The following is a 25547-nucleotide window of genomic DNA, read 5'->3' on the forward strand; positions in this document are numbered from 1 at the left end:
TCGCACAGCACACGGGCGCCTTAGCATTTTTCCTCCATAAAAACGCAGCCGCCGCGGTCGGGTTCGAACCCGGGAACTCCGGATCAGTAGTCGAGCGCCCTAACTACTGAGGCACCGCGGCGGGTTCAATCAGTGGGTGATAATAGCATTTCAGCACATCGTCCCATTCAGTGTAGCGAACATTTCGGAAAGCACTAACGTAATGGTTCCCGTTAGAATAGGTTCTTCCGGCAAATATGAAGTAAATTGCGTGTGCATAACTGCGTCCAGTGATAATACAAAGGATTACGATAGTGGCATGTTCAGGGCATATTACTGTTGGCAGTATCGTGCGGAGCAACTTTGGGTAGCGCAGTAATTTCTAGAAACATGTTAGACCTGATTGCTATGCATTATGCGTTATGCATAATGCATTAAACAAGATTCACAAGAAACTGAGAAGAAACTTTCAATAACGGTTTCAAATACATTCCTTTTAGAAGCCTAAACTTTTTGCGTCCCAGCAGAGATTTGTGTCAGCAAAAGTGCATGACTTGGGAAATCTCGCTCTCGTAACGAAGATGGCAATACTGAATACCGGAAAACGCAGGAATTTTAGAACATTGTAAGCACAGTACATGAGTGACGGTTTTATTATTGGGAGTGAAATGCAATTGCGAAATCTTCTTATGGTTTATATCCACTTCGGTTTTTCAAATAAGCCATAGTGCGTTCTTTTCAGACGAGAGTACTTGAACTTTTGCGATCATTTTTTCGTGCTCTCCTGAAGTGCGGTGTACATCTCTGTACAGAACATGAAGGTTCAGAGGGCAACTAAGACCACAGCTGAGGTCTCTCGCTTATCTGGGCTTCGAGTATTCATCACTCCTGGCGATAAGGTAACCGGCAAAACGAAGTGCAATAGTTAAGATAGTCAAATACACGGTAGATGGTTATTCTAAACAATGACTCTGCGTCCGGCTTACTTACTGCAGTAACAACAGTACGCTATTATAACTATGAATTAAGGTTTAATCTGCGCATTTAACGGGGTTTGCGCATTTGCCGCCCTTTTGAAAGGTGGTATCCGCCCCCATGACAGAAATCGTTTGCATGAATAGACTGCGTGCGCCCGTGTTTGCCAATTAGGTAGCATTTAAAACGTTAGCATTAGAAAGGTCTGCGCAAGCTGAAATGGCGACCGCCGCCCCGCGTTGCGCATAAGTTTTGTTGCGAACTTATTTACTGCCTGTAAACACCCTTACAGGGGCGCAGCCAGAAATTTTGTTCGAGGGGGCTCATGTTGCAGTGCGGCCTCCTCCTTATAGATTTTGTAGAGGGTATCAAATACGTTAATGATAATTGCATTGCCATTGGCAATGTTATTGCGTATTAGATGCTGCGAACAGATTCTTGAACGCTAGGCACTGCCAAGACAAGTAAAATATTTATTTTTCATAAAAAAATATATCGTATGCCACAAAACCGTGGCAGCAATAACTGATATCAATGCTTACATCTTTTTTGTCTATTTAGTATGTAAAGAAAACGTCTAATCAATTTTAGATCTATATCTGTTGGAAACCAGCAAAGCAGTGCATGTCCCTCGTACGAATAATCAAGTTGAAGACAAATAATTTAACGAATATTTGTCATTCAGTAACCTTGTTTACGAATTTGCACTAATGCAATGGCCAGAAAAAAATCTCAGTGGCGCTGTTCTTGTATTGCGCGGGTGCAGCTCTCACTGGTCCTGGTCGAGTATTGTATTTGCGTCGAAATTGTAGTCGCAAAAGACAGCGCATATAAAAAACAGGAGTCCTGCAAAATACGCATTAGAAATGCGGAAATCCAATGGGATATCATAAATGCGAAGATACAGCTTGAAAAAGGGAAAAAAAGCGTCGCTAGAAACAAAGTTCACTGCACGTATACACAAAACATGGGAAGAAGATATTTAAATATACGTATATTTTCTGATAAATTTAAATACCTAAGTTAATGTTGCTCTACATACTATGCCAATCAAGGCAAATAAACATTTTGCGCAATCACAGACAGTAACCTTCACGCATAGAAAGACCGGCGATCCTGCAAGGATAAAACTATGAACGCAGAAATCATGACATGTATTTGGGCCATGTGTGCGGTCGCGACAGAACCATATATGTAGAATAATACAGGAAGAACGCAGAAATCAATACGGAAATGTGTACTTTAGCTGCCTGCAAAGCGGCAACAACCATTCTGCAGAGAGAGAGAAAGTCAAAGGGAAAGGCAGGGAGGTTAACCAGGCAGCGCCCGGTATGGTACCCTATACGTGGGAAGGGGAACGGAGGGAGAGATAGAAAGGGGAGAGAACAAAGGGAGATGAACATTTTTCCACATGTCCGTTGGCCATTACTTGCACGTTACACAGGGCACACACTGATAGAAAATTAAAGAAGGGTGTTGGTCTGGTTCAAAAAGGAAGTGAAAGCAGGTAGCTAAAAAAGGAAAAAAGGACAACCGAAAGCCAGAGATGATGCGACAAGTTGAACAACCCAATATCCGTGAGTGCTTTTGGGAAACACTTTGTGGGCCGGGCTTTCAGTGAGCAAGGTTGGTCATATTGGTTATTTCCTCGTAATTTTCGTATTCGCATGATAAATTTGATCATGATGCGAAATGTTACAATAAACGGCAAAAATATCTGCGGTGTTAAAGGCTAATGAACAGTCCTACGCTTTCCTAATTAGGCGTTTATGGGCCTGAACGAACAGAGCTTTTTACTTGTATTGGTTTCGCTGATTCTCTATGTAAAGAACAAAGTTTATGAGAAATTTATATCCATAAAGTTTCGGAATTGAATTCCATGCGCTCCGTAGACTCCGCGGCCGTCGCGAGTGCCGCAAAGAGCCTGCTTGTCATCGAAACGAACTTGAAACTGTGTGCTCGGATGGGGCTCCTTACATTATGCGGCTCCGGGTGCATGGGTGTTAATTGCCACGAAATCCAGCCCGAGTTCGCATTGTTCGCCCCGAAATGTCTTTACGAGCGTGAAAAAGACATTGTAGACTAAATCCAGCGTGATTTCCAGCGCTGGTGGTTGTTTTGGTCAGCAGCGCATAACAGTACGAAAAAATTTCGAGGGAAGCTGCAGCCCCAAAAGCCCCCCCCCCCCCCCCCCCCCCCCCCCCCCCCTGGCTACGCTCCTGCACGCTTACTATGCGACCTCGAATATAACGAACTTCAGAGAGGTAAACTCGAAAATAAAAAGTCTAAGTATGCCATCAGGGATAGGTGAAAGTTCGTCTGGTAAACTCGGATATAAGGAAGTTTCGCGTGCTTTAACGCCACCTCGGATATAACGAACTTTTATGTGTTGACATTGGATGTAACGCACTTAATGTCTTGATTACGGATATAATGAAGGTTCAGTAGCTAACGCGGTTACAGATCCACCGAGGATCGCCAGAGAGATTTTTAAACTACAGGCTTTCCGCAAGACACTTGGAATGTTCAGTTGTCTTTTGTTTTTGTTTTATATAATGTCATGCCCTAAGGAAAGTAAAAGGACAATTCTGGCCGCAAAGCATAGTTTTTGGCAGGCGTACACCACCGCCACGTACCTGAAAGCGCGATTGAGGTGTCCACTCATGCAGGGAGCCGGCTATGCGGGTCCTCAACTTTTTCATGGTCAACGCCTATTTACTCAATGTATGCGGCAGCCAATGCTCCACTGCCGCGTTTCGGAAGCAATGCTGTCAACGCCATCGCGTATTGCTAAAGTGCCGTGTTTCTGCAGCAACGTTGCCCTCTCCAACGCATGCACGCTGCATGCACAGCGCGAGAGCGTGCTGTAGACTAAAAAGAAACGTGATCGGCTGCGGCATGACGAAGTTGGCAGGGAAAAAAAAAATCGGTTCTTGGCTAGTGCCCTCGCGCAGTGGACAACGAAGGTGAACTGTAAGCGGCGGCGCAGGTTAGAATCCCAGTCGTGGCAGTATTTTTTTTGCTTTATTTTATTTAATTATTTCACTTCGTACAAGCCGAAAAACATCGTAAACCTTTAACCATGCACCATCTTGTACGAGGTTTACCCATCGGAGCAGTGCTTTCGCACCAAAAAGCAGCAGACGGAGTGGCGCCCTCCAAGTCAGCCAAGAACAAAAAATTTGAGGTGACTGAGTCGGCCGGTGATGTCAGATCACTGTTTTAGAGCGAAACCTGTACTTGATGCAAAACACGATCTGTGATTCCGAGTCTTCGGATTACCTTGAAAACAATGACGCTGCAGTAAGCTACATAAGGTGTACCATGAATACAAGGTTCACCATAACCGCCCTGGTACACCATGATGGCATGGTCTTTGTCCTTGGCCTTGATCTATCCCCAAAATTTGGCCCACCCACCGCCCCCAAACTTCACCTTGACAGATTAGAACCAAAACTGGTGTCTAGGCATAACTTACTGCTTCCATCACAATGGTGACCTCCAAACTTGGCCCAGGCCACTCCCATAATTTGGCCCACCCACCCCTCGAATTTTGAGCTTGGCAGATTTGGACGAGAATCGGTGTGTAACCATAATTGACCACTCCCAACACAATAGCAACCTGGAAATTTGGCCCGGGCCAACCCAAAATGTTGGCCCACCTACAAAATCTGGCCTCGACGGATTTGATCGAACATCGACATTCAACCTTAATGCAGCGTGTCCGTCAAGATCGCGGCCTCCAAATTTGGGCCGGCCCATTGCCCAAAATTTGACGTAGGCGATTTGGGATTGCTTTCGCAATCTAGATTTAACCAAGTTGAAACCCTGTCATTTTTTTTTACACTGGTGGAGTTATCCTTGTGGATGCGCTGCCTAACAGGGAGATAGTTAATTTGGAGACTTTTTTCAAAAGCTTGCAGAAACGGAACCATTGTTACCACCGTGTACGAAGTAACAAGAAAACAATGGGACTGTTCCCCGTCCAGAAAACAAAAGAAGCGATTGCGATTGATTCACATCCCGATTGCGGTAACGGGCGTTTAAAAATGAGGTGGTAATTGCAGAATATTGTGCACTATGCTCTTTATTCTCTTCTGCCTTTTACTGCGCCCCTGCTGTCCACGTCTCCGCCTGTCGTCGATCGGTGTTTCTTGCAGCGTCTGCTCAGAGTGGCAGTGCGGCGGCCAGGCTTGCTTCCAGCGTGTTCCGCGACCGACAGGCGCTTGATTTCTCTGTATCTCTCCTGTCCTCCTGCACCTCTCTTTGTGTCTCTCCTCGCTTGATATATGTTCGCTGCGACCCACTCCAAGAGGAAAGCATTCTGAGCAGGATATTTCCGAGGCAACGATCGTACATCGGAGTTTTTTTTATTGTTAAAGAGTTCCCTGCGCGCTCGCAGAAAATAAGGTGGACAACGTTTCAGCTCACAATGATGCAAAATACAACGCCTGCATGCTAATGTAGCAAGCGGCTCTCTTTATTTTCCATGCGCATTTACTCACTCGGTCATGATTCGTATTGATTAAGACTTGTCAATTATTTTTAAAACGGCGCAAGGTGTCATTCATGCCTTGCCTAAGTTGGGCGCGGCGCCATAGTCCTAGATGTACGCTTGAATGAATTCGTTGCAATCGCTCGTTGAGCAGGTTTCCGCTGTGTGAAATACGTATCTGGTTTTAAGCACGGGATCACATATCCAATTTAAGAAGTACCTATATTCTGAGTTAATGTTCGAATATTGTATAATGCTTCTTACTTTTTTTTTTTTGTACAGCCGGTGTTGCTGTCCATTGTAACTTCCAATTCCTCCATCCTAAGCCGCACTTGCAGCAACGCGTGATGATTGCTCAATACAGAGTAAAAAATTCAAAACCAAACAGAAAGGCAGTTCCACACGCATTACCGGACCAAAAAAAAAAAACAACACTTCACTGCAAACTGCACAGAGCAGGGTTCACGACTAAGTCTGGCAATAATTGCACGGCAGCAAACCACGTGCTTGTTGTGCAGAATGTTTTCTGGCAGCCACAAAGTGGAGCCACTGGTTGCGGGGAAGCAGTTCAGAGACACGAAGCCAATTGTCTGGCGTCGCCAAAAGAGCCTTCCTCCTCGAGAAGGCCAACGGTTGCCTGCGCCAGTGGCGAAACGCGACCGCTTATCTCGCATGAACATGTCTCCGACCTCGTCCCCTTCACCGCCGAACCGCCATCGCTGAACTGCTTCAGCGGCTCTTGGAAACAGAACTGCCGCCCATCGGCGTTTCTGCGGCCGAAGGGATTGTGTGTTTCTTTTCGGCGCTGTCTTTGTGTTCACTTTTGTGAAACAATCTTCTGTTGCCTCAGCCGGGCGGCGGTCTTTCGTCTGTTGGGCTGCAGCCGCATTCTCATGGGCTGTTTTATACAGCTTTATTATTCCCTGGAGAATTCCGAGGTCACTTCGCGTTGGGAGGCTATTTCAATAAGTTTGGAATGAGCAGCTACAAAACTTTTGAGTAGGCACTGAAAATAATGCGTATTCCAATCGGTGATCTAGAGCAGCTCTCCGAAAAAGTGAAGGAGCATGATATCCGTCGCGGTTTATTCAGAACTGTGGGTCTGAAGCTAAATCGTTCATTGAAACACGCTCTTCTGTTTTCGGGAGCAAGAAAAGTTGCGCTGGATCGGCGGTTTCAATACGGCTTACAATATCGTAAGGCTGACCGTAGCAATAAGGAAAACATACAGTGTGGAGGAATTTTGTCATGAGCGCTCGATAGGTGCACTCCAGAGCAAATGAAGCGAAATATTAACTTAGCTACTTTGCGCGGGGCGTGGTGCTTGCGCCCGGATGGTTTGTGTATGCCAGCACGATGTTTTCGAACACAGATATTGTCTCTGGAGCTCAGTACCTGCATTAAAATATAATTTCCTATCCTGCCCAGGTCACCTAGACAAGAGTGTTTAACTCTATACCAAGTGCTGAATTTGAAACGTCCAGATAACTAAAATAGCTATACTCGTCATTTTTATTTATTTTATTTATTTGAACATACTGCAGGCCTTTTCGGGCACATGCGGGTGTGTTTGCAAAGCATTCTTGTGGTCAAGACAGAAAATACACAAAGATAAAAATTATATTCTCTCATCTAAAATACACAGACAAAAAAGAGATACAAACATCAAAAGTAGGCATTCTCGATACAGTTAACCAATAAACCTACGGACGCACCCTCTGCAGCATCTTATGGCAATTTGTCCCAATTGTAAGCTGCCGCTTAAAGCAGGGAGTAGTTGTGAATATTTGCACGACTAACTGGTTGATGAACTATTTTACCGTGCTTATCGCTAGATGACTGTTTCAAAGCAGGTTGTAACTACTCTGAACATAATATTTTAACGTGGTCGTGAAAGAAGAGGCATAAAAACTATCGTCTCGAAATGGTCCTAAGTTGTAAAAGCGCTTGTAAATTTGTTCGAATGATTAGAATGGTAGCGCTAGTTTCCCATAATCCGAGTAACAAACCCTACTGGTAATTTCTCAATGCGCTCTAATTTTTTATTTCAGGTTTTTTTGATAGTGGCTTTTTGTATAGTGATAGTGGTATTCTAAGGTACGTAAGAAAAGAGTTTTATATACACTGAGTTCAGTATCAGCAGCTGCGTTACTGAGTTTTCTCCCAATATAATTTATTATAACTTCACCTTCAGAGAAAATGGATTTGATGCATGGTTCTAATGTAGGTGGTATGTTAGGCTGAGTGCCAGATACATTATTTGGTTAAAATTTTTACCTGTGTGTCACGAAGCATGTACCTATACCTTTGAGGCGGTTACTTACAGTGAACGTGATGCTTTTGGTCATAACCGCATTTAACTGAACTCCCCAACTCCCACACCTAGCATAGATTCAATCTACAGAAACGATAAGGAGAATTTGGAAATCTTATTTTCTCATGGCTTATAGAAATCATTGTGTTGATGTAAATGAGAAATATAAGAGGAGCAAGAACTTATCCCTGGGGTACATCGGGTTGAACTTTCATATTCTGTGAAGCATAATCACCGATTTAAGCACATTCGTTCGTGTTTTGTAAATAACTGGAAATCCATAACACTATGTCAAAATCTATACAAAACGCTAGAAATTTTGTTATAAAGTCACCGTGAGGAGCAACATCGAATGTTTAGAAAAATCTATGCATACTGAATCTCTCTGATTGCCTTCATTAATTGGGCTAGCGATGTGATTAGTAACTTCGGCAAGCGGCGTTAAAGTCGAAAGTGTTCTTCTGTAACCACGTAGGTTTTCATAGATAAGATTATTATTTCTTGAAGATGACATGATGGGCCGCCGTGGTGGCTCAGTGGTTGTGGCGCTCGGCTACTGACGCGAAAGACGCGTGTTCGACCCTGGTCGTGACGACCTAATTTCGATGGAGTTGAAACTCTAGAGCCTCGTGCACTGCGCGATGTCAGTGCAAGTTAAAAAACCCAAGGTGGTCGAAATTATTCGGAGCCTCATAGCCTGAGTAGCTTTGGGACGTTGAGCACCATAAAGATACGAGATGATCGCTTTATTTAACATGTGTTGCAGCGCGAACCACAAGAAGGGACGACGACAGACAGAGTGAAAAGAGCGCTGACTTCCAACTATTTATTTTCCTGATAGGCCACGCATTTATACACATTTGAACCTTCAGCAGGAAAGGGCAGGCAAAGCAATCAGCATGAAAGGCATAGGAGATTAGGACAATCACCATCGATCCAGAAACTTCAGCTCTTTCTTGGTTAGAACAACTGATGGCATGCTTACACACCTGTCCTCTGCACGAGCAATACTTGCCGCCTCGATTATCTCCCTAACACACTGGTCATTGTGTCGAGCAACGATTGTGCTTTTTTGGAACGCAGGCGCGCAAGGTTTTCTGCGGCGGCGTGCAGACTCATTGCCACAATTACGACAGTGCGTGCTAAGATGGCCCTGGTCACCATCATTTACATTCTTGTTGTGTTCTTTCAATCTGGTATTTATGCACCTGCCGGTTTGTCCAATGTATTCGCATCCGCAGGACAACGGAACGCGATATACGACACCATCTTCGCAAGTGACAAACTGATTCTGGTGTCTAATCATGCACGATTTTTCCTTTTTGCTGTAGCACGGGTTAGTCTTCTTGCACAGAACTGATAGTTTGAGTGGGGCCGAAAACACAACATTAACGCCTACGCGCTTTCCAATCTTCTTCAAGTTGTGGGAGGTCTGGTGGATATACGGAATGACTGCCACTTTTTTGCGTGCATCCGGGCCTGTCACGGCATTCTTTTCAGATTGCCGGACGTTTTTCATTTTCTGGAGCAAGCCCTCGGCCACAGAAACCACAAGGGCCTCCGGGTACCCTGCTGTGGTTTCTGTGGCCGAGGGCTTGCTCCAGAAAATGAAAAACGTCCGGCAATCTGAAAAGAATGCCGTGACAGGCCCGGATGCACGCAAAAAAGTGGCAGTCATTCCGTATATCCACCAGACCTCCCACAACTTGAAGAAGATTGGAAAGCGCGTAGGCGTTAATGTTGTGTTTTCGGCCCCACTCAAACTATCAGTTCTGTGCAAGAAGACTAACCCGTGCTACAGCAAAAAGGAAAAATCGTGCATGATTAGACACCAGAATCAGTTTGTCACTTGCGAAGATGGTGTCGTATATCGCGTTCCGTTGTCCTGCGGATGCGAATACATTGGACAAACCGGCAGGTGCATAAATACCAGATTGAAAGAACACAACAAGAATGTAAATGATGGTGACCAGGGCCATCTTAGCACGCACTGTCGTAATTGTGGCAATGAGTCTGCACGCCGCCGCAGAAAACCTTGCGCGCCTGCGTTCCAAAAAAGCACAATCGTTGCTCGACACAATGACCAGTGTGTTAGGGAGATAATCGAGGCGGCAAGTATTGCTCGTGCAGAGGACAGGTGTGTAAGCATGCCATCAGTTGTTCTAACCAAGAAAGAGCTGAAGTTTCTGGATCGATGGTGATTGTCCTAATCTCCTAGGCCTTTCATGCTGATTGCTTTGCCTGCCCTTTCCTGCTGAAGGTTCAAATGTGTATAAATGCGTGGCCTATCAGGAAAATAAATAGTTGGAAGTCAGCGCTCTTTTCACTCTGTCTGTCGTCGTCCCTTCTTGTGGTTCGCGCTGCAACACATGTTAGATATGAACCAACTAGCCCGCCAAGCAACCATTCTGATCGCTTTATTATTGGCCCATAATTATCCAATTCAGTTTTAGAACCCGGCTCTTCTATAAGAGCACAATGCCACAATATCACAATGGAACAATGCCAGACTTATGGTATTATGAGTGTTTGTAAAAAAAAATTGCGTAAATTATATGCAGGCATTTAGACACCCAGTGAGCCTATAGGATTAAAAATTTGAGATGGTAAGGTGTGGAAGGCTGTTCTGGTAATAATGGACTAGCTGCACTAGAAAATCTGCACCAGCAGAATTAGAGGATATCATTTTATTTTACGATACATTTATTGCATACAGAAGTGAAATCGTTACAAAGAATTTTTAGTTTTATTTCATTGAATATTGTCAAGAGCCAAGGAGAGCCGCTAATCCTAAAGCGAGGTCTAGCCCACGCTCGCCTCACGAGCCATCTGCCGGTTTGTCGTCGCTTCTATCAAGCGCGGAGGCCTCGCGATTATACGTGCATGGCAATATCGGTGCTCATGTGTGGACACAAATGGCGCGCCCATATTTTTCATTAGCCTTGGTGGGCTCGGAAAAACTTCGGTGTAGAAGAATAAGTTCGAGGGCTTATCAAAACTTAATGTACGGCCGCCAAGCTTATCCAACTCCAATCACAGATCAACTTTTGTTTACCGTAAAGAGAAGGGACTGGTTCTCCGTTTGGTACGTTTTTACGCCGTGAGTCGTTATACGGAGCCACCACAAGCTGTTGCATGTATAAAGTATGTCCAAGGACGCCGATCGAAGTGCCCAGGAGGGAAGTAACTGCAAATTAAGTCAGGTGTGTGCCTTTCCTTTTTGCGAAACCAGCGGAATGTTTTTACTGTCGATTTTGAGAAAAGAATAACTGGTTCCCTAAGTGGACACCTCAATCGAGCTTTGAGGTAGTACTCAGCGGTGGGAACGTTGGCTGCGTATTGCACCTAAAGTATTGATGACGTCATTTGCGTGCCACGTTTCGGCCATGGGTGTTTGACCTAATGCTCTTAAATGGGCTAGCTGGTTTATAGATCCCAACATGGTAACTAGCGCTAAGAACACACCGACATAGAAGCAACAGGACACAGGCCAAACTTGCAGGTGATTTTTTTTTATCGACGGCAATATTTATATTGTCGCTCGACTGGTGCCACTGTAGCTGATAGCTGCCACAAGCTCAGCGTGTATATAAATATTCCAGTCCTGTAACGAAATATCATTTGCAAGTCCAGCGTTGGTCGTGTTGCTTCTTTCTATGTCCATGTCTTCATAGCGCTAGTTACCAGGTCGGGATTCTGATGACAGCGGAGTTTTCGAAAAAAAATCCAAGTAATGCTCTCGCATTAATAACGAACGGAAAGAACAGCGCTGTTGACAGTTCAGCCGCTGGCGTGGCGCAGTGTCATGTGTGATGGTGAAGACAGTCGTCGCACTCCCGCTTGCGAGCCTCGCCGCCGCCGTCGACATGACCAACTTGTGCTCGCGGCCGAGCGAGAAGCAAATCAGCGGCGTAGCCTGACGGGGGAACAATCGGCCACTAAGAGGTCGTTGCATCGACAGCAGCGCCGGCGACAGAGTACAGAGGGCGAACCTACAATTTCTGGAACTGACGTCTCGGACGATGTTCGTACAATGAGGGCCACGCTGGAACGAAAAAATAGGAAACGTCAGCGGGATGCTTTCCCACTAGTTCGTGGTATTTTTCAAACAACTCATGCAGCGCTTTCTCCAAATTGCTTGAGGTGCTCTCACTCCCACCCACCTTTCTTGGTATGTTTTTTCGTGATGAGAATGCAGCGTTTTGAAAATTTCAGTGGTAGTCAAAACACTTTAGTAGCTGTGCCCCTCTCTTCGTCTTCCCCAGGTTTTATGACACCTCATCAATAGCCACTCTCTCTTCGTTCTTAGTCCTACATCACGCATTGTCATTTGTATCTTGCATTGGAACTCGGCTGTCGCCAAAACAATCGTGCTGGAGAGGCAGGCAGTGCACGAATAAACAAAAAAAGAACAAGCTTTCACGGCTTGTCATAGAAATTCTTCATCACTGTGTGTACGCACGAACTCAAAAGGCCAGACTCTACACAGACATTGAGGATTTATTCTGAAAGCTCTAATCAACCGGAAGGAAGCAAAACCTGGGAGCTGCGATTATTTTCTTCATTTAGGTGACCTCTTGCCTACACAAGGCGGACCAGTATAGCGGCTTTGTCGTAGTACCATTAGGTATTTAGAATGTAAACGCAAGCGACTTGTAGTGAGGAAGTTTAGCCTAATGAGCAGCCCTGTGACAACAGTGAATAGCAAAGAACTACAGCTATGTAGACCTGGGATTCACACAAATATCTAAGGCGGTAGGAGCATGTAAGGCCGCTTTGCTGAACGCATATTTTACTGCGAAGACCAATGAGTTAGGGGCACCGCACCATGTAAGGTAAAAAAGAATGTTGGTGGATTCAGGTTAATCAATTTCTGAAAAAGAAGGTCGAACACCTTCAATTAGGGGCTGATCTCGTTAGAGAACCTTCTTGAGGCCTGAGCGATTGCCTGAAGCACAGCAAGTAAATTGATGTTTTCGTTTTCGATTGATGTCGAGGACCTCTTTCTCTACTTTCCGAAATCAGATTTGTTTGCGTTGGTAAGGGCATGTCTGGAAGAGGGCCGAAAAGTTACGTTAGAATGTCAATAGGAATTTATGCGCATAATTTTATGAATCAGCTTTATTATTGCCTTAACGGTACTTTTACTTCAGTTGGCATTGTTCCTTCATAATACTTCAAAAAGTGTACCGCCGCATCACGAATGCAAAAGCTATATACTTCATTTCAAAGCAAACAAAAAAATACATAAGGCTGTCTGTGAAATGGCTTGCACAAGTGGTTAATAAAACAGCAATAGCTTGTAGGAAATCGCATATAAGCCAGTTTGGACGCTGCGTGAAGCGTCGCACATACACAAAACAACAAGCCGTCTTTTTTTCAACAAAGCGCACATTTGCTTACCAATGGTAACTCCTCGACGTGTCGGCCGTGGTTGAATGCCATTAGAATTCTGAGAAAGAGCAGTAATAAAGCCTAAAGTGAACTGAATATCACATGCGGCCTTATCACACTGACGACTGCATTAATCAAATTTTCTTCTGTATACGTGTTCTAAGGCATCCTCTTGCTCTATGACTAGTCTTGCGAAAGTTTCTGTGGCGCACGCATAATTTGCCAATTGCTTTTATTCCGTATTTTGGCGAGACGTAAACAGTGACTCCAGGTCTTCGCAGCGCTCCATGAGTAACCGGTATCTGCAGGGAACGGCTACAGTAACAGACGCCAGCACCCAGGCGACCACGTTCCATATATTGTAGGACTGCCGGGCTGCAGGTATTAGTCTAATATAATTCTGGTAGCATCCGTGATAGTCGTAAATTCTAGAGGAGAGAAGACAAGATTTCATAGATTTAGAGCTCGAGCAGTGCAAATTGAGCCTAAGAGTTTGCCTCAAAAGCAAATCCATTGGGCCGCCTACTTTTAAAGCTTGCTCTAGAAACGTAATCAATTGTAAACAATCAACTCCTTCTCAGTTGCGTTTATTGTTTTCTTACGCATCGTTCTCAATTTGCGTCACATAAGAGAGCTAATTTCCTCATTGCAAAAGTGCTAGGCAAACAATTTTAAGAATTTGGTACTTGCTGGGCTATCAGCCAGATAAATACTGCCACGAGTGAATCCACATTTATTTATTTATTTATTTATTTATTTATTTATTTATTTATTTATTTATTTATTTATTGTACCCTCAGGGCCAAAGGCATTACAGAGAAGAGTGGGTTTAGGATAAACAACAATGATATAGAATACAGTGAAAATAAGTATTACAAGATAAATTTCCTCCATAAAACGTAAATACTATGGAAACAATGTATACAATACAGTGGAAGCAGATAAAACACACAATCAACTTACTTCAGAATTAACAATATTAGCTACAGCGTTATGAAAGATTTTATTATCAGGAATGGCTGCAATATCGGGGGGAAGGCGGTTCCATTCCACAGATGTGCGGAGAAGATAAGACTGAAAAGAAGATTTGGTGTGGCATGTTGGGATGCCAACCTTGTGGCGGCGATCTTTAAGAGCAGGAATGACTTTCTTTAGGAGCAGGAAGCCGTGTTCTTCAAAGCACAAACTTAATCATACAGCACTTCAGAGTGTTTGTGAATATAAATAGCCTGGTTTCACTTTAACACCTAGCCTGCCATGTGTAAACATGGTGTAGATTTAATCACATCCAAGGCACTGCGTAAAATCCGTTATCTTCGCATTGTTGCTAATGAGGCTTATTGAGAACAAATAAGTTAATGAATATTTCACAAGTGCGGCTGTTCTTATAATAGAACACCCTTTTTCATTTAGAAATCAGTACAAAAAATCTGGAATTAATCTAATAAATACAATCAAAACGAAAGCGATTCTATTTCTTTGCCGCTGTTGTAATAGAGAGTTTCGCCTTTCACACCGCTTTCTCCTCTATGCTTCCTACAGCTCTCTATGGCAAAGCACTGAATAGTCAGAATTCATGATGGCCTCATTTTTTTGGCCTGTCGGCTCTGTTAATAACCAACAGTTTGCTGCTAAACGCGGAAAACAAAAAGAGCCGATTACACAAACATCGCTTTCTACATTTCCCGTACTATCACTTTCAAGCACAGTTTCAATCTACGTACAATCAAATAATGATGCTTCACTTCGTTTGATTTATTTGCACAAACAAGGTAAATGACACTTCAGAAAAATTTTTTGCCTCGTGAGGCTCTCTCACTACCTGGAAGCGAATGTGCAACCGCCATATAATTCTAAAAACGAGGCCAATGCATACCAAAGAGCAGAAAGAACCAAACCGTAAAAAAGTTGCTTCCCTCGATCGGCTTCTCTTTTTTTTTATTTTTAACCACCATCAACAGAGTGTTTGAGCACATTTTGTTTCTCTCTTTTCGCAACGGTGCATACTTTATTTTTTACATCGCACGAATAACGTCACAGTGGATATATTTCACTCCCATCTCTTCTCTAACCCCATAGAGCTGTAGTATGCACTACTAAAGAGATATAACAAACCTACCTGCAGGCGGCAGACAGCCAAGTGAGATGACGGGATTAGGAAGTTTTCGGAAACACGGAGGTCGCAGCTGGCACCGGAGAGGCTTGATTGGAGATCAGTGGACGAGTGTTTTGTCCTTCAGGGGACGCAGCTCTGCTGATGGCGATGGCGTTCATCCGCTGTGGATGGAGCGAAAACATTGGCCGAAGTTTTCTTATGTTTAGTATTTAAAACGCATATCCCATGCTTACGATGCTCGATAGTTGCCTTGACATTATTGGATACCCATGAGGGGCAAGTTATTTTTCGTTTCTTCGCCAGACACGAACACATCCTTCTCAGCGGATTGTGATCACGCAAAACCTATTCTTTGATGTTGGACGCAGCTGCTATAGGATGAAGGCACGTTCTTTAAAAGTTTTGGGCAGCGGCCGCCCTACCTCGGCCCCCTTCCACACCAGCTGCCGCGTCAGGTTGCATTCGGATGCACCGACCTAGGTCAATCTCAACTTTACATTGATAGATCCCTGGCAGTCCTGATACCACTCCTGGCGCAGTGGTGCAGGGGTTAAGCGGTGCACCAACGCCCTGCAATCGCAGGTGTAGGTACCGACACTGATGGCGTTTGTGCTATCCAGGTTGCTCTTTCCGAGCAACATCGAGCGACCTCTCATTCACTGCCACTTTCCAGGTTGTATGAACACGGCATCTTTTTTGTGTACCATAGAGTTTTATCTCTCTCTCTCTCTCTCACACACACACACACACACACACACACGCGCACACACACGAACACACACAAGCGCGCACGCACACACACGAACACACACAAGCGCGCACGCTGGCGGGTTGTTTCTTTGCTCAGTGGGGCAAGTAAGGCTTACCCCTTAATTAAACAACAGATGCTCCCCTAGAATCAATTGCAGCCTGGGTGCTTCGATTAGTTTTTCAAATGGGAGCCTTCCAAAGAGTGACGCAATATGACGACCATGGAGAAGTCGACGTCAAATTTGGACAGCACTGTCTCTTAGTCGCCGAAAGAAATGAAGAAACAAAAGGACGAGAGAAAGAAAGAATCACAGAAAGATGGAATGAAAGAAGAGAGGAAAGAAAGAGAGCGAGAGAAAGAAACAAAAGAAGAAATAAATAAATAAATAAATAAATATGAAAGAAAGAAAGAAAGAAAGAAAGAGAGAAAGAAAGAAAGCAAGAAAGAAAGAAAGAAAGAAAGAGAGAGAGAGAGATATTGCGGAACGGTGTGCAAGCGAACCACCAAACTAGGCCGACTGAGAGAACAGAATGAAAGCACGGATGGGTGAAGGCAAATAAATACTTCAGCACGGACGGCGTTGGCCATGTGTGCAGCTTGGGAAGCGTACGACGTACACTGAGTAAGCGAGTGGGTAGCAGGGAGTGTCTAAACACTACCGCGTCTGAAAACAAAGCTGGCTATGGCTTCTCGTAGAGCGTTTTTGTTTCTCTCGCGTTCGTCTTTTTTCTTCTCTTTCAGCGCATTGTTTTCTACTTCTCTCCAGGACGGCGTGGACCGAAGAGAGAGCGTTGTTGCTACCCTCCGCAATGAAAGTGGTAGAGACAGCTTCGAAACCACGTTCCAGTTGTAAATGGATTTCGCCGGGGCACCGCGTTGATGCACTTTGTCATCGGAGGCAGCGGACGCGGGGACGAGCGCGCTTGCGGTGCAGAGGAAGCGAGGTGTGCCGCGAACTGCTCGAGGCCGTGATCTCGCCCTGCACGCGACATTTCTAGTGCCCAGCACCACTACTCCCCTGTCTTCTCTGGAAGAACTGTGCTAAACAGCGAGTTATACTGTTTTTCCCGCTTTCCGGAGTTAAAAGATATACCGTCCTGGATCAACCCTTTTGGTTTACTTTTTCGTCATGCCTTTCAACGCCCGGCGTAGGAAGAAGAGGCGCTTGGAGTGTACTGGAGAATGGCGATTCCTTTCCTTTTTACTTTCCCTTTTCTTTAGCCGCATTCCATTTGTCAGAACCAAGTGCCAAATACTGTGCTTGGCGCTTGTGGCGCAGTTCGAAACATTTATAGTCGACGATGTAGAGGATGGAAAAGACAACAAGAAGACAGTCGTCCCTGACTTTCCTGACCCTATTTTGTTGGATGTTGTTATTGCGGACGGAGTCGATGCTTTTCAGATCACATTCTTGCGAACTACAGTGCAGTTTTCTTACTTGATGCTGGAACGCCATGGAAACAAGTAAGTTCATCTATAGTCTAATTGGAAGCCATGCTTTGCAATTTTTGCGTATTTATTTTAATATTTGGCTACCAGGATGGGCACTGTGCGGCTTTTGTTAAGTCTGGCGCTGGTGTATATTGCATCGATGTGGCTCATTCTTAAGGACGCGGTACGCCACTGTGCGACTTATGTGGAGATTTGTGCGTTGTGGAAGTTTATGCATGTGGACGACGTGACTTTGCAGTCACAGTCTACATGTTCACCGCAGTGACAAAGGCCGCCGTGGTCGACCTCTTGCGGCAGAAACTACAAGGCGTACTCTTACTGACATTAGATGACGTTGGCATCGACGTGGGACGCAGGAACTGCCATTCGGTTTAAACCTGATGAGCAAGGAGTTTTCACTGTCGATGCTATCAGAGGGTACCAAGACTACCATCTCAACCAAATGCAACAGATGCAGTGCATGGCCGTACAGTCGAAGACTTCGACTTCATTAACTGCACGTCGTATACTTCAGCAGCCGCAGGCCTGAGATTCTTCACCACGAGGTAGATGATGAAGACTACGACTTAAGATGTTTCAAGATACAGCTACGAAAAGGAAAAGCATGAATACTGCCACGCAGGACAGTTGCATCCGCAGAGGGCACAACAATAATAGCTGATTAGTTGGCAGCAAACCCAAGCGACCTTCGCGAAAGTAGTGGCATTAATAGAGATTACAGTGTTGTCATTATGAACAGGTGCAGAGTGTGGTGTGTTTGGCGCAACCAGGCTGAATCCCATTTGAAGACTGCGGATAGCAGCATCAATAACCCGTTTTAAAATCTGCTGACTGGTTGTACAAAGCATTTCGGGTTTACAACTACTTGCAATGATGAAAAAGGCTACCATATGTTTGCACGAGGGAGAAGATTTCGACATTCTACCTGTTTCGCCTTCATTTCTGACCATCTGAAGATGAACGAAGCATCGAATAGATTCCAGAACTAGAATTTCCTACTGGAAAAAGCAACATATGAAAAAATCGCACTGAACAGTCAGCCTAACTGTGCTGCAGAATGATAGCTCCAGCTGTACAATATATTGACATATAGCTTAGAGGGAGGCTTCTAAAGGAAGCTTTTGAGATGATTTGAGATGTGGTCTGCAGAGGAGGAGTTGAGAGATGTTACTTAGACGTGGTTGTTAGGGGATGGTACTATACTAAAAAGGCTTTATTGAAAAATTGACGCATTGTTTCATTCAGCTCGGTTATTACGTGCTCGCCCTTGGTAGCTATGTAATATACTGGTGGTAAGGGTTGGCGGCACTCACGCTCTCTCGACTTATGTTCGCGGACCTCGTTTGTCATATAAGCAATGGTCCCCGTGTGTGAAGTCAGAGTCCTGCATTCATTATTTTGCAGAGGAAAACTTCACTACGCTAGGCAAAGCAGTCGTCGAAGAATGGACTTGAATGCTTGAGAATGACCTTGAACGATCTTCAGCCGAACTACGTTAGCCGTGTATAACCATATGTGGTGCAGATATGGTGTCGAACCCCTGACCTTGGCCCCTGACCATTAGTTGACCTTGGACTTCTGACCTTTGAGATTGGGTGACCTTTAGGCTGACCATTGACCTTTGACCTTAAGAACATCCGACGAGGTGATGTGAAGTCACGTGATGACATTCGATGGGTTGTCGTAAAACCATGGGATACCACGTCATAGCCACGTGGTCGTGTGGATATGTATAGAACGGCCGTCGCGAGCGTGTAGCGTAGCTGCCATGGTCGAGCCTCAGACGCTTAGCAAGCGTTCTTGCTGCTAGCTGAATTCCAGGGTTAGCCAAATTATGCCACTGCCGATTTTTTTTTTCGGACACTCCCTCGCCACTTGGCCTGTTTTGTTTAGCGCTCCAACTCACCACTGACAGTCTCCGGACGGCACATAAACCTTGCATAGCCTAGGCATAACTGGCGATAACTGCGCGACCGTCGTTCCTTGCCCCCGAGCAGCAAACATGGTAGAGTTGTCGAAACTACGGAGGGGCGACGAAGCAGCATGAAACAAGTCCATTCTTGTGCGAAAACCTTCGTCTCATTGTCTGAGCGCATGCGCAGTTTTCCGGAGCGTGCGGCGCGCGACAGCAACAAGGAGCAGCTACGACACAGAGGTGGCAAGCAGAGCTAGCGCATTCATAGGTCATGAGCCTTTCTTTCTTTTCCGTTTTTTTTTTCATGACGGGTCTTCTAAGACATGCGCTTTGTGGCGCATCGTATGAACTCTACGCTTTGAAAGTCGCACGCCACGTTTAGTCGCGTCGTCAGAGTAAAGCGGGGGCTACATGGGGCGATTTTCTCCTGCGATTATCGCGCGTAGACAAAAAAACGCGCCGGAGTGACGCTGGCCAGGCTACATGAGGCGTACAAGCGGCGAACGCCGCCGCAGTGTGGCCAGACAAGGCTAAAATGTTTTGGCCACCACTAAATGAACGATCAATGCTTATATGTTGTTTGCTTGTGTTATAATTATTAAATTAGGCAATAACTATCCTAGAGTTATGTCAATACACATTTTCAGGTATGTTTAGTATTGTCTCGATATTTTTGTGGATGTTCAGCGGAGAGAGTTGGCCAGAACTGTTTCGTCTGGCGACCCTGTGCGACTGAAACGGCGGTGCGGATTGGGCAGACACTATATGTGAGCTTCGTTCTGTGGCTCTCGTTGCTGAAAACCAGTTTTGAAAAGAGTTTTCATTTACTTCGTGCGGACGGCAAGCAGGGAGATAAATGCGAGGGAGAACACGCCGCTTCTATTCTTGTGACCAAGGCCAGTGTCCATGGGGGCACATCGGCGTCTTCTGTTGTTAAAGAAAAGATTATTGCTCATGAAGATGAGGGAAATAGAAGACAAGCAGAAAATAAAGAGGAAATTCTAGGTGCACCCCATCTGTCAAGTAAGAAAGGAGGAGGGTGAATAACGCGCGCGAAGTGCTCAAGGGACGCTGAGCCGGCTGGCCGCTGCCGCCGAATACAGACGGAAGTGAGTCCGCCAGGCACTTCCGGTAGCGTCTGACGCGCGCACGCCGCGTCAAAATCTAGCCGTTCCTGATCTGCGGCGGCGGGCGTTTTTCTTGACGCCGGGCGTCAAATCTGCGCCGTCGGGCGAAAATCGCCTCAAAAACGCTCCATGTATTCCGGGCGTTACAGCCCAAAACCGTTTTCTTCTTCTGCTTCTTGTTATATTATTGATTTGGTCCGTTACTGTAAAAAGCTTTCAAGTATTTGCATGAACTACGTTTACTGTGACTTATAATCCCTTTGTACATAAAAAATATCGCAAGAAGCCGAGTAGCTTACGTAGGTCGGAATGCCGTGAAAATCATGACGATAAACGTAAATACATCTCACTTGTCCTGCTGGCTCAGGAGCTTTCGCGTTCGGCTGTTTATCTGAAGGTCTCGGGCAGGATCCTAGCAGCGGCAGTAGTTTAACCAAGTCAACTTGCGAAAGCATGAGTTTAACCTTGTTGAAATGAACGGCGGCGCAAACAAGGACACTAACAAGAAAGAAAGAGACACCACATGCGCACACTACCAACTGTTTATTGAGCGGAAAGGTGGCATATTTAAACAATCAGCTCAAGCATGTGACATCGCATTATCGCTCCGAACCCAACACGTGGAAAAAATCATCAACATCATGTTGATGATTTTTTCCACGTGTTGGGTTCGGAGCGATAATGCGATGTCACATGCTTGAGCTGAATGTTTAAATATGCCACCTTTCCGCTCAATAAACAGTTGGTAGTGTGCGCATGTGGTGTCTCTTTCTTTCTTGTTAGTGTCCTTGTTTGCGCCGCCGTTCATTTCATCATGCACCAACTCGCCCCTCAGGCCGTTATTCTTAACCTTGTTGCCTCATGATTTTTCTTTGCTGGGTCATCAGTACGTATGGCAACGATATTAGTTCTATAGTAGTAAAGGCTGCTTTATTGTTACATGGTAAGCGCCGGTGACATGGAACTCTTGCAAAACACTTTGCACAATTAATCGACCAAGCAGCGGAGCGAGGCAGTGTAACAAGGAACAGTTCACCAGCATGAGCATGAGCCGCCAGACTCAAGAGCTTCGTCATCGTGGGCGTCGGCGCATGGTCATCTTCTACCTATTAGTATTAGTTGCTTAAGCCGACCATGAGCAATGCACGGCGTCAGAGTGTGCTAGAAGTTAACACGGGGCGTGATCAACTGCGGAAACGGCATAATGCTCCCGTGCACTGGCCAGTGAAACTAATCTGTTGGCGTCGCCGCGGGATCATCATCATCAGCCTGACTGTGCCTACGGCAAGGCAAAGGCGTCCCCCATATCTCTCAAATTAATAATGCCCTGTGCCAGCTGCGGCCATCTTATCTCTGCAAACTTCTTAATCTCATCCGGCCAACTTACTGCCGCCCCCTGCTATGCTTTTCTTTCCTCGGAATCCAGTTTGTTACCCTTAAGGACCACCGGTTATCTTGCCGTCGTGTTACAACCAATGCGCAAGCCCACTTCTTCCACTTGATTTCGACTAGGATGTCATTGACCCGCGCTGTTCTGTCACCCACTCAGCCCGCTTCTTGTCTCTTACTTAACCTTACACCTGTCATTTTTCGATCCGTAGCTCTCTGCGTGGTCCTTAACTTATGCTGAACCCTTTTCGTTAACCTCCACGTTTCTGCCCCATAGGCGAGTATTTGAAAGACACAGCTGTTGTACACTTTTCTCTTGAAGAATAATGGTAATCTGTCATTCATGATCTGAGAGAACCTATCATATGCGCTCCACCCCATTCTTATTCTGCTAGTTATTTCCCTTTCATGATCCGGATGAGCCGCCACAGCCTGCCCTAAGTAAACGTGTTCCCTTACCACTTCTAGCCCCTCGTTACCAATTGTGAACTGCTTTTCCTTTGCGAGGGTGTTGAACATCGCAACAGCCATATCATATTAGCCAATGAAACTGGCGCAGTGTGCCCCATTCCTCACATGTTCCACTCCCCACTTTCACAAGTGTTTCGTGGTTTTTGTTTGAAACGAGCGCATTACGCGGTAGGGACAGAGACCTCTACGGGCAATGTACACTCTAAACTCTAACCTTTTAGCAGGCCCTGTACGTCTGTACAGAAATCTGAATGAATACATAACTAAATAATGTTAAGTAAAGGAGCGTTTGGACGGACGAACCCACCAACAGTTGGACTGGGTCTTATCATAGTTTATTTTTTTTTTGTGTGTTGAAGCTGCTCAAAAATGGACAACACCTGCTGCCACTTATATTTCGAGTGGCGTATGAAGTCAATCGCAACGACGCATTCAATACCAATCTAGCAGATATAGGTTTCGCAGTAAGTTCGTTAGACAACATTCTGTCACTACCTTTCAATAAATATGTTTCAGAAAATGCACTTATAATCTAGCAAAACTCATGCCCTTCCCCCACCCCCCTCTTCGTAATAGTGGACTACTTAGAATAGTCAAGGATGTTCCGAGGTACACCGGAGTGTGTGCCGAGTAATATTATAGCATTCTCAATAAAAAATGACTCTTACCGGCGTGGACGCCCACATACGTAATACCAGACCTTCAATGTTCTTCTCCGGAGTGAATACACATATTGTCATGACTGGGTAGTACCCCAAGCAGGGATTAAAGATAAAAACGGCTTGCTGGTCAACCAGAAAAAGTCCTGCGCTTCAGCTTCTTTCTCTTTTAGCCCCGCGCTCGTAGGCCCGGTCGTCGTCTTTGGCGTCTTCTTTTATGAGGCCTTTGCCCCCCTCCTCAAGAAGCATCGTCTCGATGGTAATAAACGAAAGTAGGATGTCAAGCTTGGTTCGAGTAGTATGGCTTCATACGTGCTACATGGACGATGTCGACTTGTTGCTCGCGCCGCTTGGATGTCGACAACCCGTCTGGCACCACCTCATACGTTGCGTCGGTTAGACGTCTGAGCACAACATAGGGCCCGAAATATCGCCGTAGTAGTATTAAGGAGATCCCATGGCGGCGAATAGGGGTCCAGAGCCACACCTTGTCGCCAAGTTCATATATGACATATCTGTGGCGAAGATTGTAGCGTCGTGCATCATACTCCTGCTGAGTTATGATGCGCACACACGCTAGTTGGCGAGCCGCCTCTGCGCGCTGTGCGAATTCCTCGGTGTCCTGATCGACATAGTCGCCGTCGGCAATCGGAAGAAACATGGCATCCAGCATAGTTGTCACTGATCGTCCATGAAGAAGGCTGAAAGGCGTCATGCGAACGGTGTCTTGTCGTGCCGTACTGTAGGCGAAAGAGACGTAGGGAACAATTTTGTCCCAATTCTTTTGGTGCAAATCGACGTACATACAGAGCATGTCTGCGATGGTCTTCTTGAGGCGTTCCGTCAATCCATTGGTTTGAGGGTGATAGGCCGTCATTTTACGATGACTGGTACCACTTAGGTGAATAAAGGTTTCCAAAAGCTCGGCCGTAAATGGAGTTTTCAGGGGGGCAAATGCTTAGAAGGCGGCGGCTAGGTTAGCGCGATGAACAATAGTGTCGATGTCCGGGACCCGTTGTGGACTGCCGGAAGGAGTCCTATGCATACCCAGCACGCTCCACCAGTGTCAGGACTCGGTATGACCCCAAGGAGGGCTTCAAGATAAAAACGGTTTACTGGTCAACCAGAAAGTGTCCTGCGTTTCAGCTCCTTTCTCTTCCAGCCTCGATCTCGTAGAAGAGCTTCAAATGGGCCTTTTCGGTTTGTAATCTTCGACATTGTAATTGCGCTACTCACAGTTTGCACAAACAAGCAGGACACATACAATCTGTATGTGTCCTTATTGTTTGTGTAAACCGTTAGTAGCGCAATAACAATGTCGAAGAGCTCGTAGACCCAGTCGTCATCTTTGGCGTCTTTTTGTATGCGGCAATAATTTCAAGCGAACAGAAGCGAGAAAAACAACTGTCTCTCTTGCAGAATACGACAGACGTCACTGAAAAAAGCATGGGGCTAACGTTACTGGGAGATTCTGGTTGCACCGACAATACTTTTACGTTCCTGAAAAAAAAATTAGAAGACACCCACGCTAATTAGTTGGTGCGGTGTACGGCAGCACTGGCTGATGCTGCTGGATGATCACTCATATTTATTCTTATAATCTTATACAGGATGTGAACAAGTTGGTGCACGCTTTGTTTTGAAGGAGTCAGTGGCAACGTTGGTGGCGCTCTTGGTACAGCAGTGCTAGCTCGAGATGGCTCTAGTTGCTTAGGGCTTGTTTCCAGAAAGAAGCTCAGTAACGAGATGTCGCTGACGAATTCTTTCTGTTTTCTCGCATTCATATTGAAGTCTCCGATAAGCAAGAAAGGCGAGGCGCTACCGGATGCGGCAAGAAAACCCGCGATGGATTCAAGTATACGGTTCCGGTAGATGGCTACTGAAGTCCTCAGCTAGCACCTGAAAAAAATGAAACACTGAAAGTCTAGAGAATGAGTGAAATGACAACCAATTGTCCATTTTTCAAAGTTGTCAGCGCTGCTGTGCGTGGTACAGTATGATAGGCTAGGTAAGGTATATAAGGAGGATGCAAGGTTTCTCGTGCTTTAATGATCACTTGGTGGCTATAGCCCAGGCGACGAAACGACTGGCTCTATCGGCTGCGTACATACAGGCCGACTAGCGCAGCCTGTCGCTTTCCAGAGGTGCAGCCGAGTCGTGGGGAAGCGGGTTGATAGCTCGCTAGGTCCAGGTGGCTTCCTCGAGAGGCAAATCATATCCATGGAAGGTCCATGCATGTAAGTACGCAGCCTTAGAACACACTGACTGGCAGATAGGGTAAAATTTCGTGCCTCGTGGTACTAAGGGCGGCTGTACAGAGAGAACCAAGGTCTGCCTTTGACATTCACAAAGAAGACGTGTCAGGTACGGGTGCCAATATCTTTTCGTAGTGGCAACGATGTACGTGGGTGGTGTCACGGGACTCCAAGCTTGGATGCGTCTTGACAGCAGTGCACTGTGAAGGAATTCTAGAGAGGAGATAATGGCTTTTGTCTGAGGGTTCTATGGAC

At 45.6% G+C, this 25547-nt stretch overlaps 1 long non-coding RNA gene across 1 annotated transcript; it reads right to left on the minus strand.

Annotated features, from left to right (window-relative positions):
- Positions 1-10598: 10598 nt before the first annotated feature.
- Positions 10599-23189, minus strand: LOC144094978 (uncharacterized). Its single transcript, XR_013306643.1, has 4 exons — positions 23047-23189; positions 15277-15434; positions 13167-13215; positions 10599-11808 (listed from the first exon to the last, which is right to left on the minus strand). It is a non-coding gene; the product is annotated as an uncharacterized LOC144094978 (long non-coding RNA).
- Between the last annotated feature and the right edge of the window lie 2358 nt (positions 23190-25547).

This window comes from Amblyomma americanum, chromosome 6 (genome assembly GCF_052857255.1).
Source record: "Amblyomma americanum isolate KBUSLIRL-KWMA chromosome 6, ASM5285725v1, whole genome shotgun sequence".
NCBI lineage: Eukaryota > Metazoa > Arthropoda > Arachnida > Ixodida > Ixodidae > Amblyomma > Amblyomma americanum.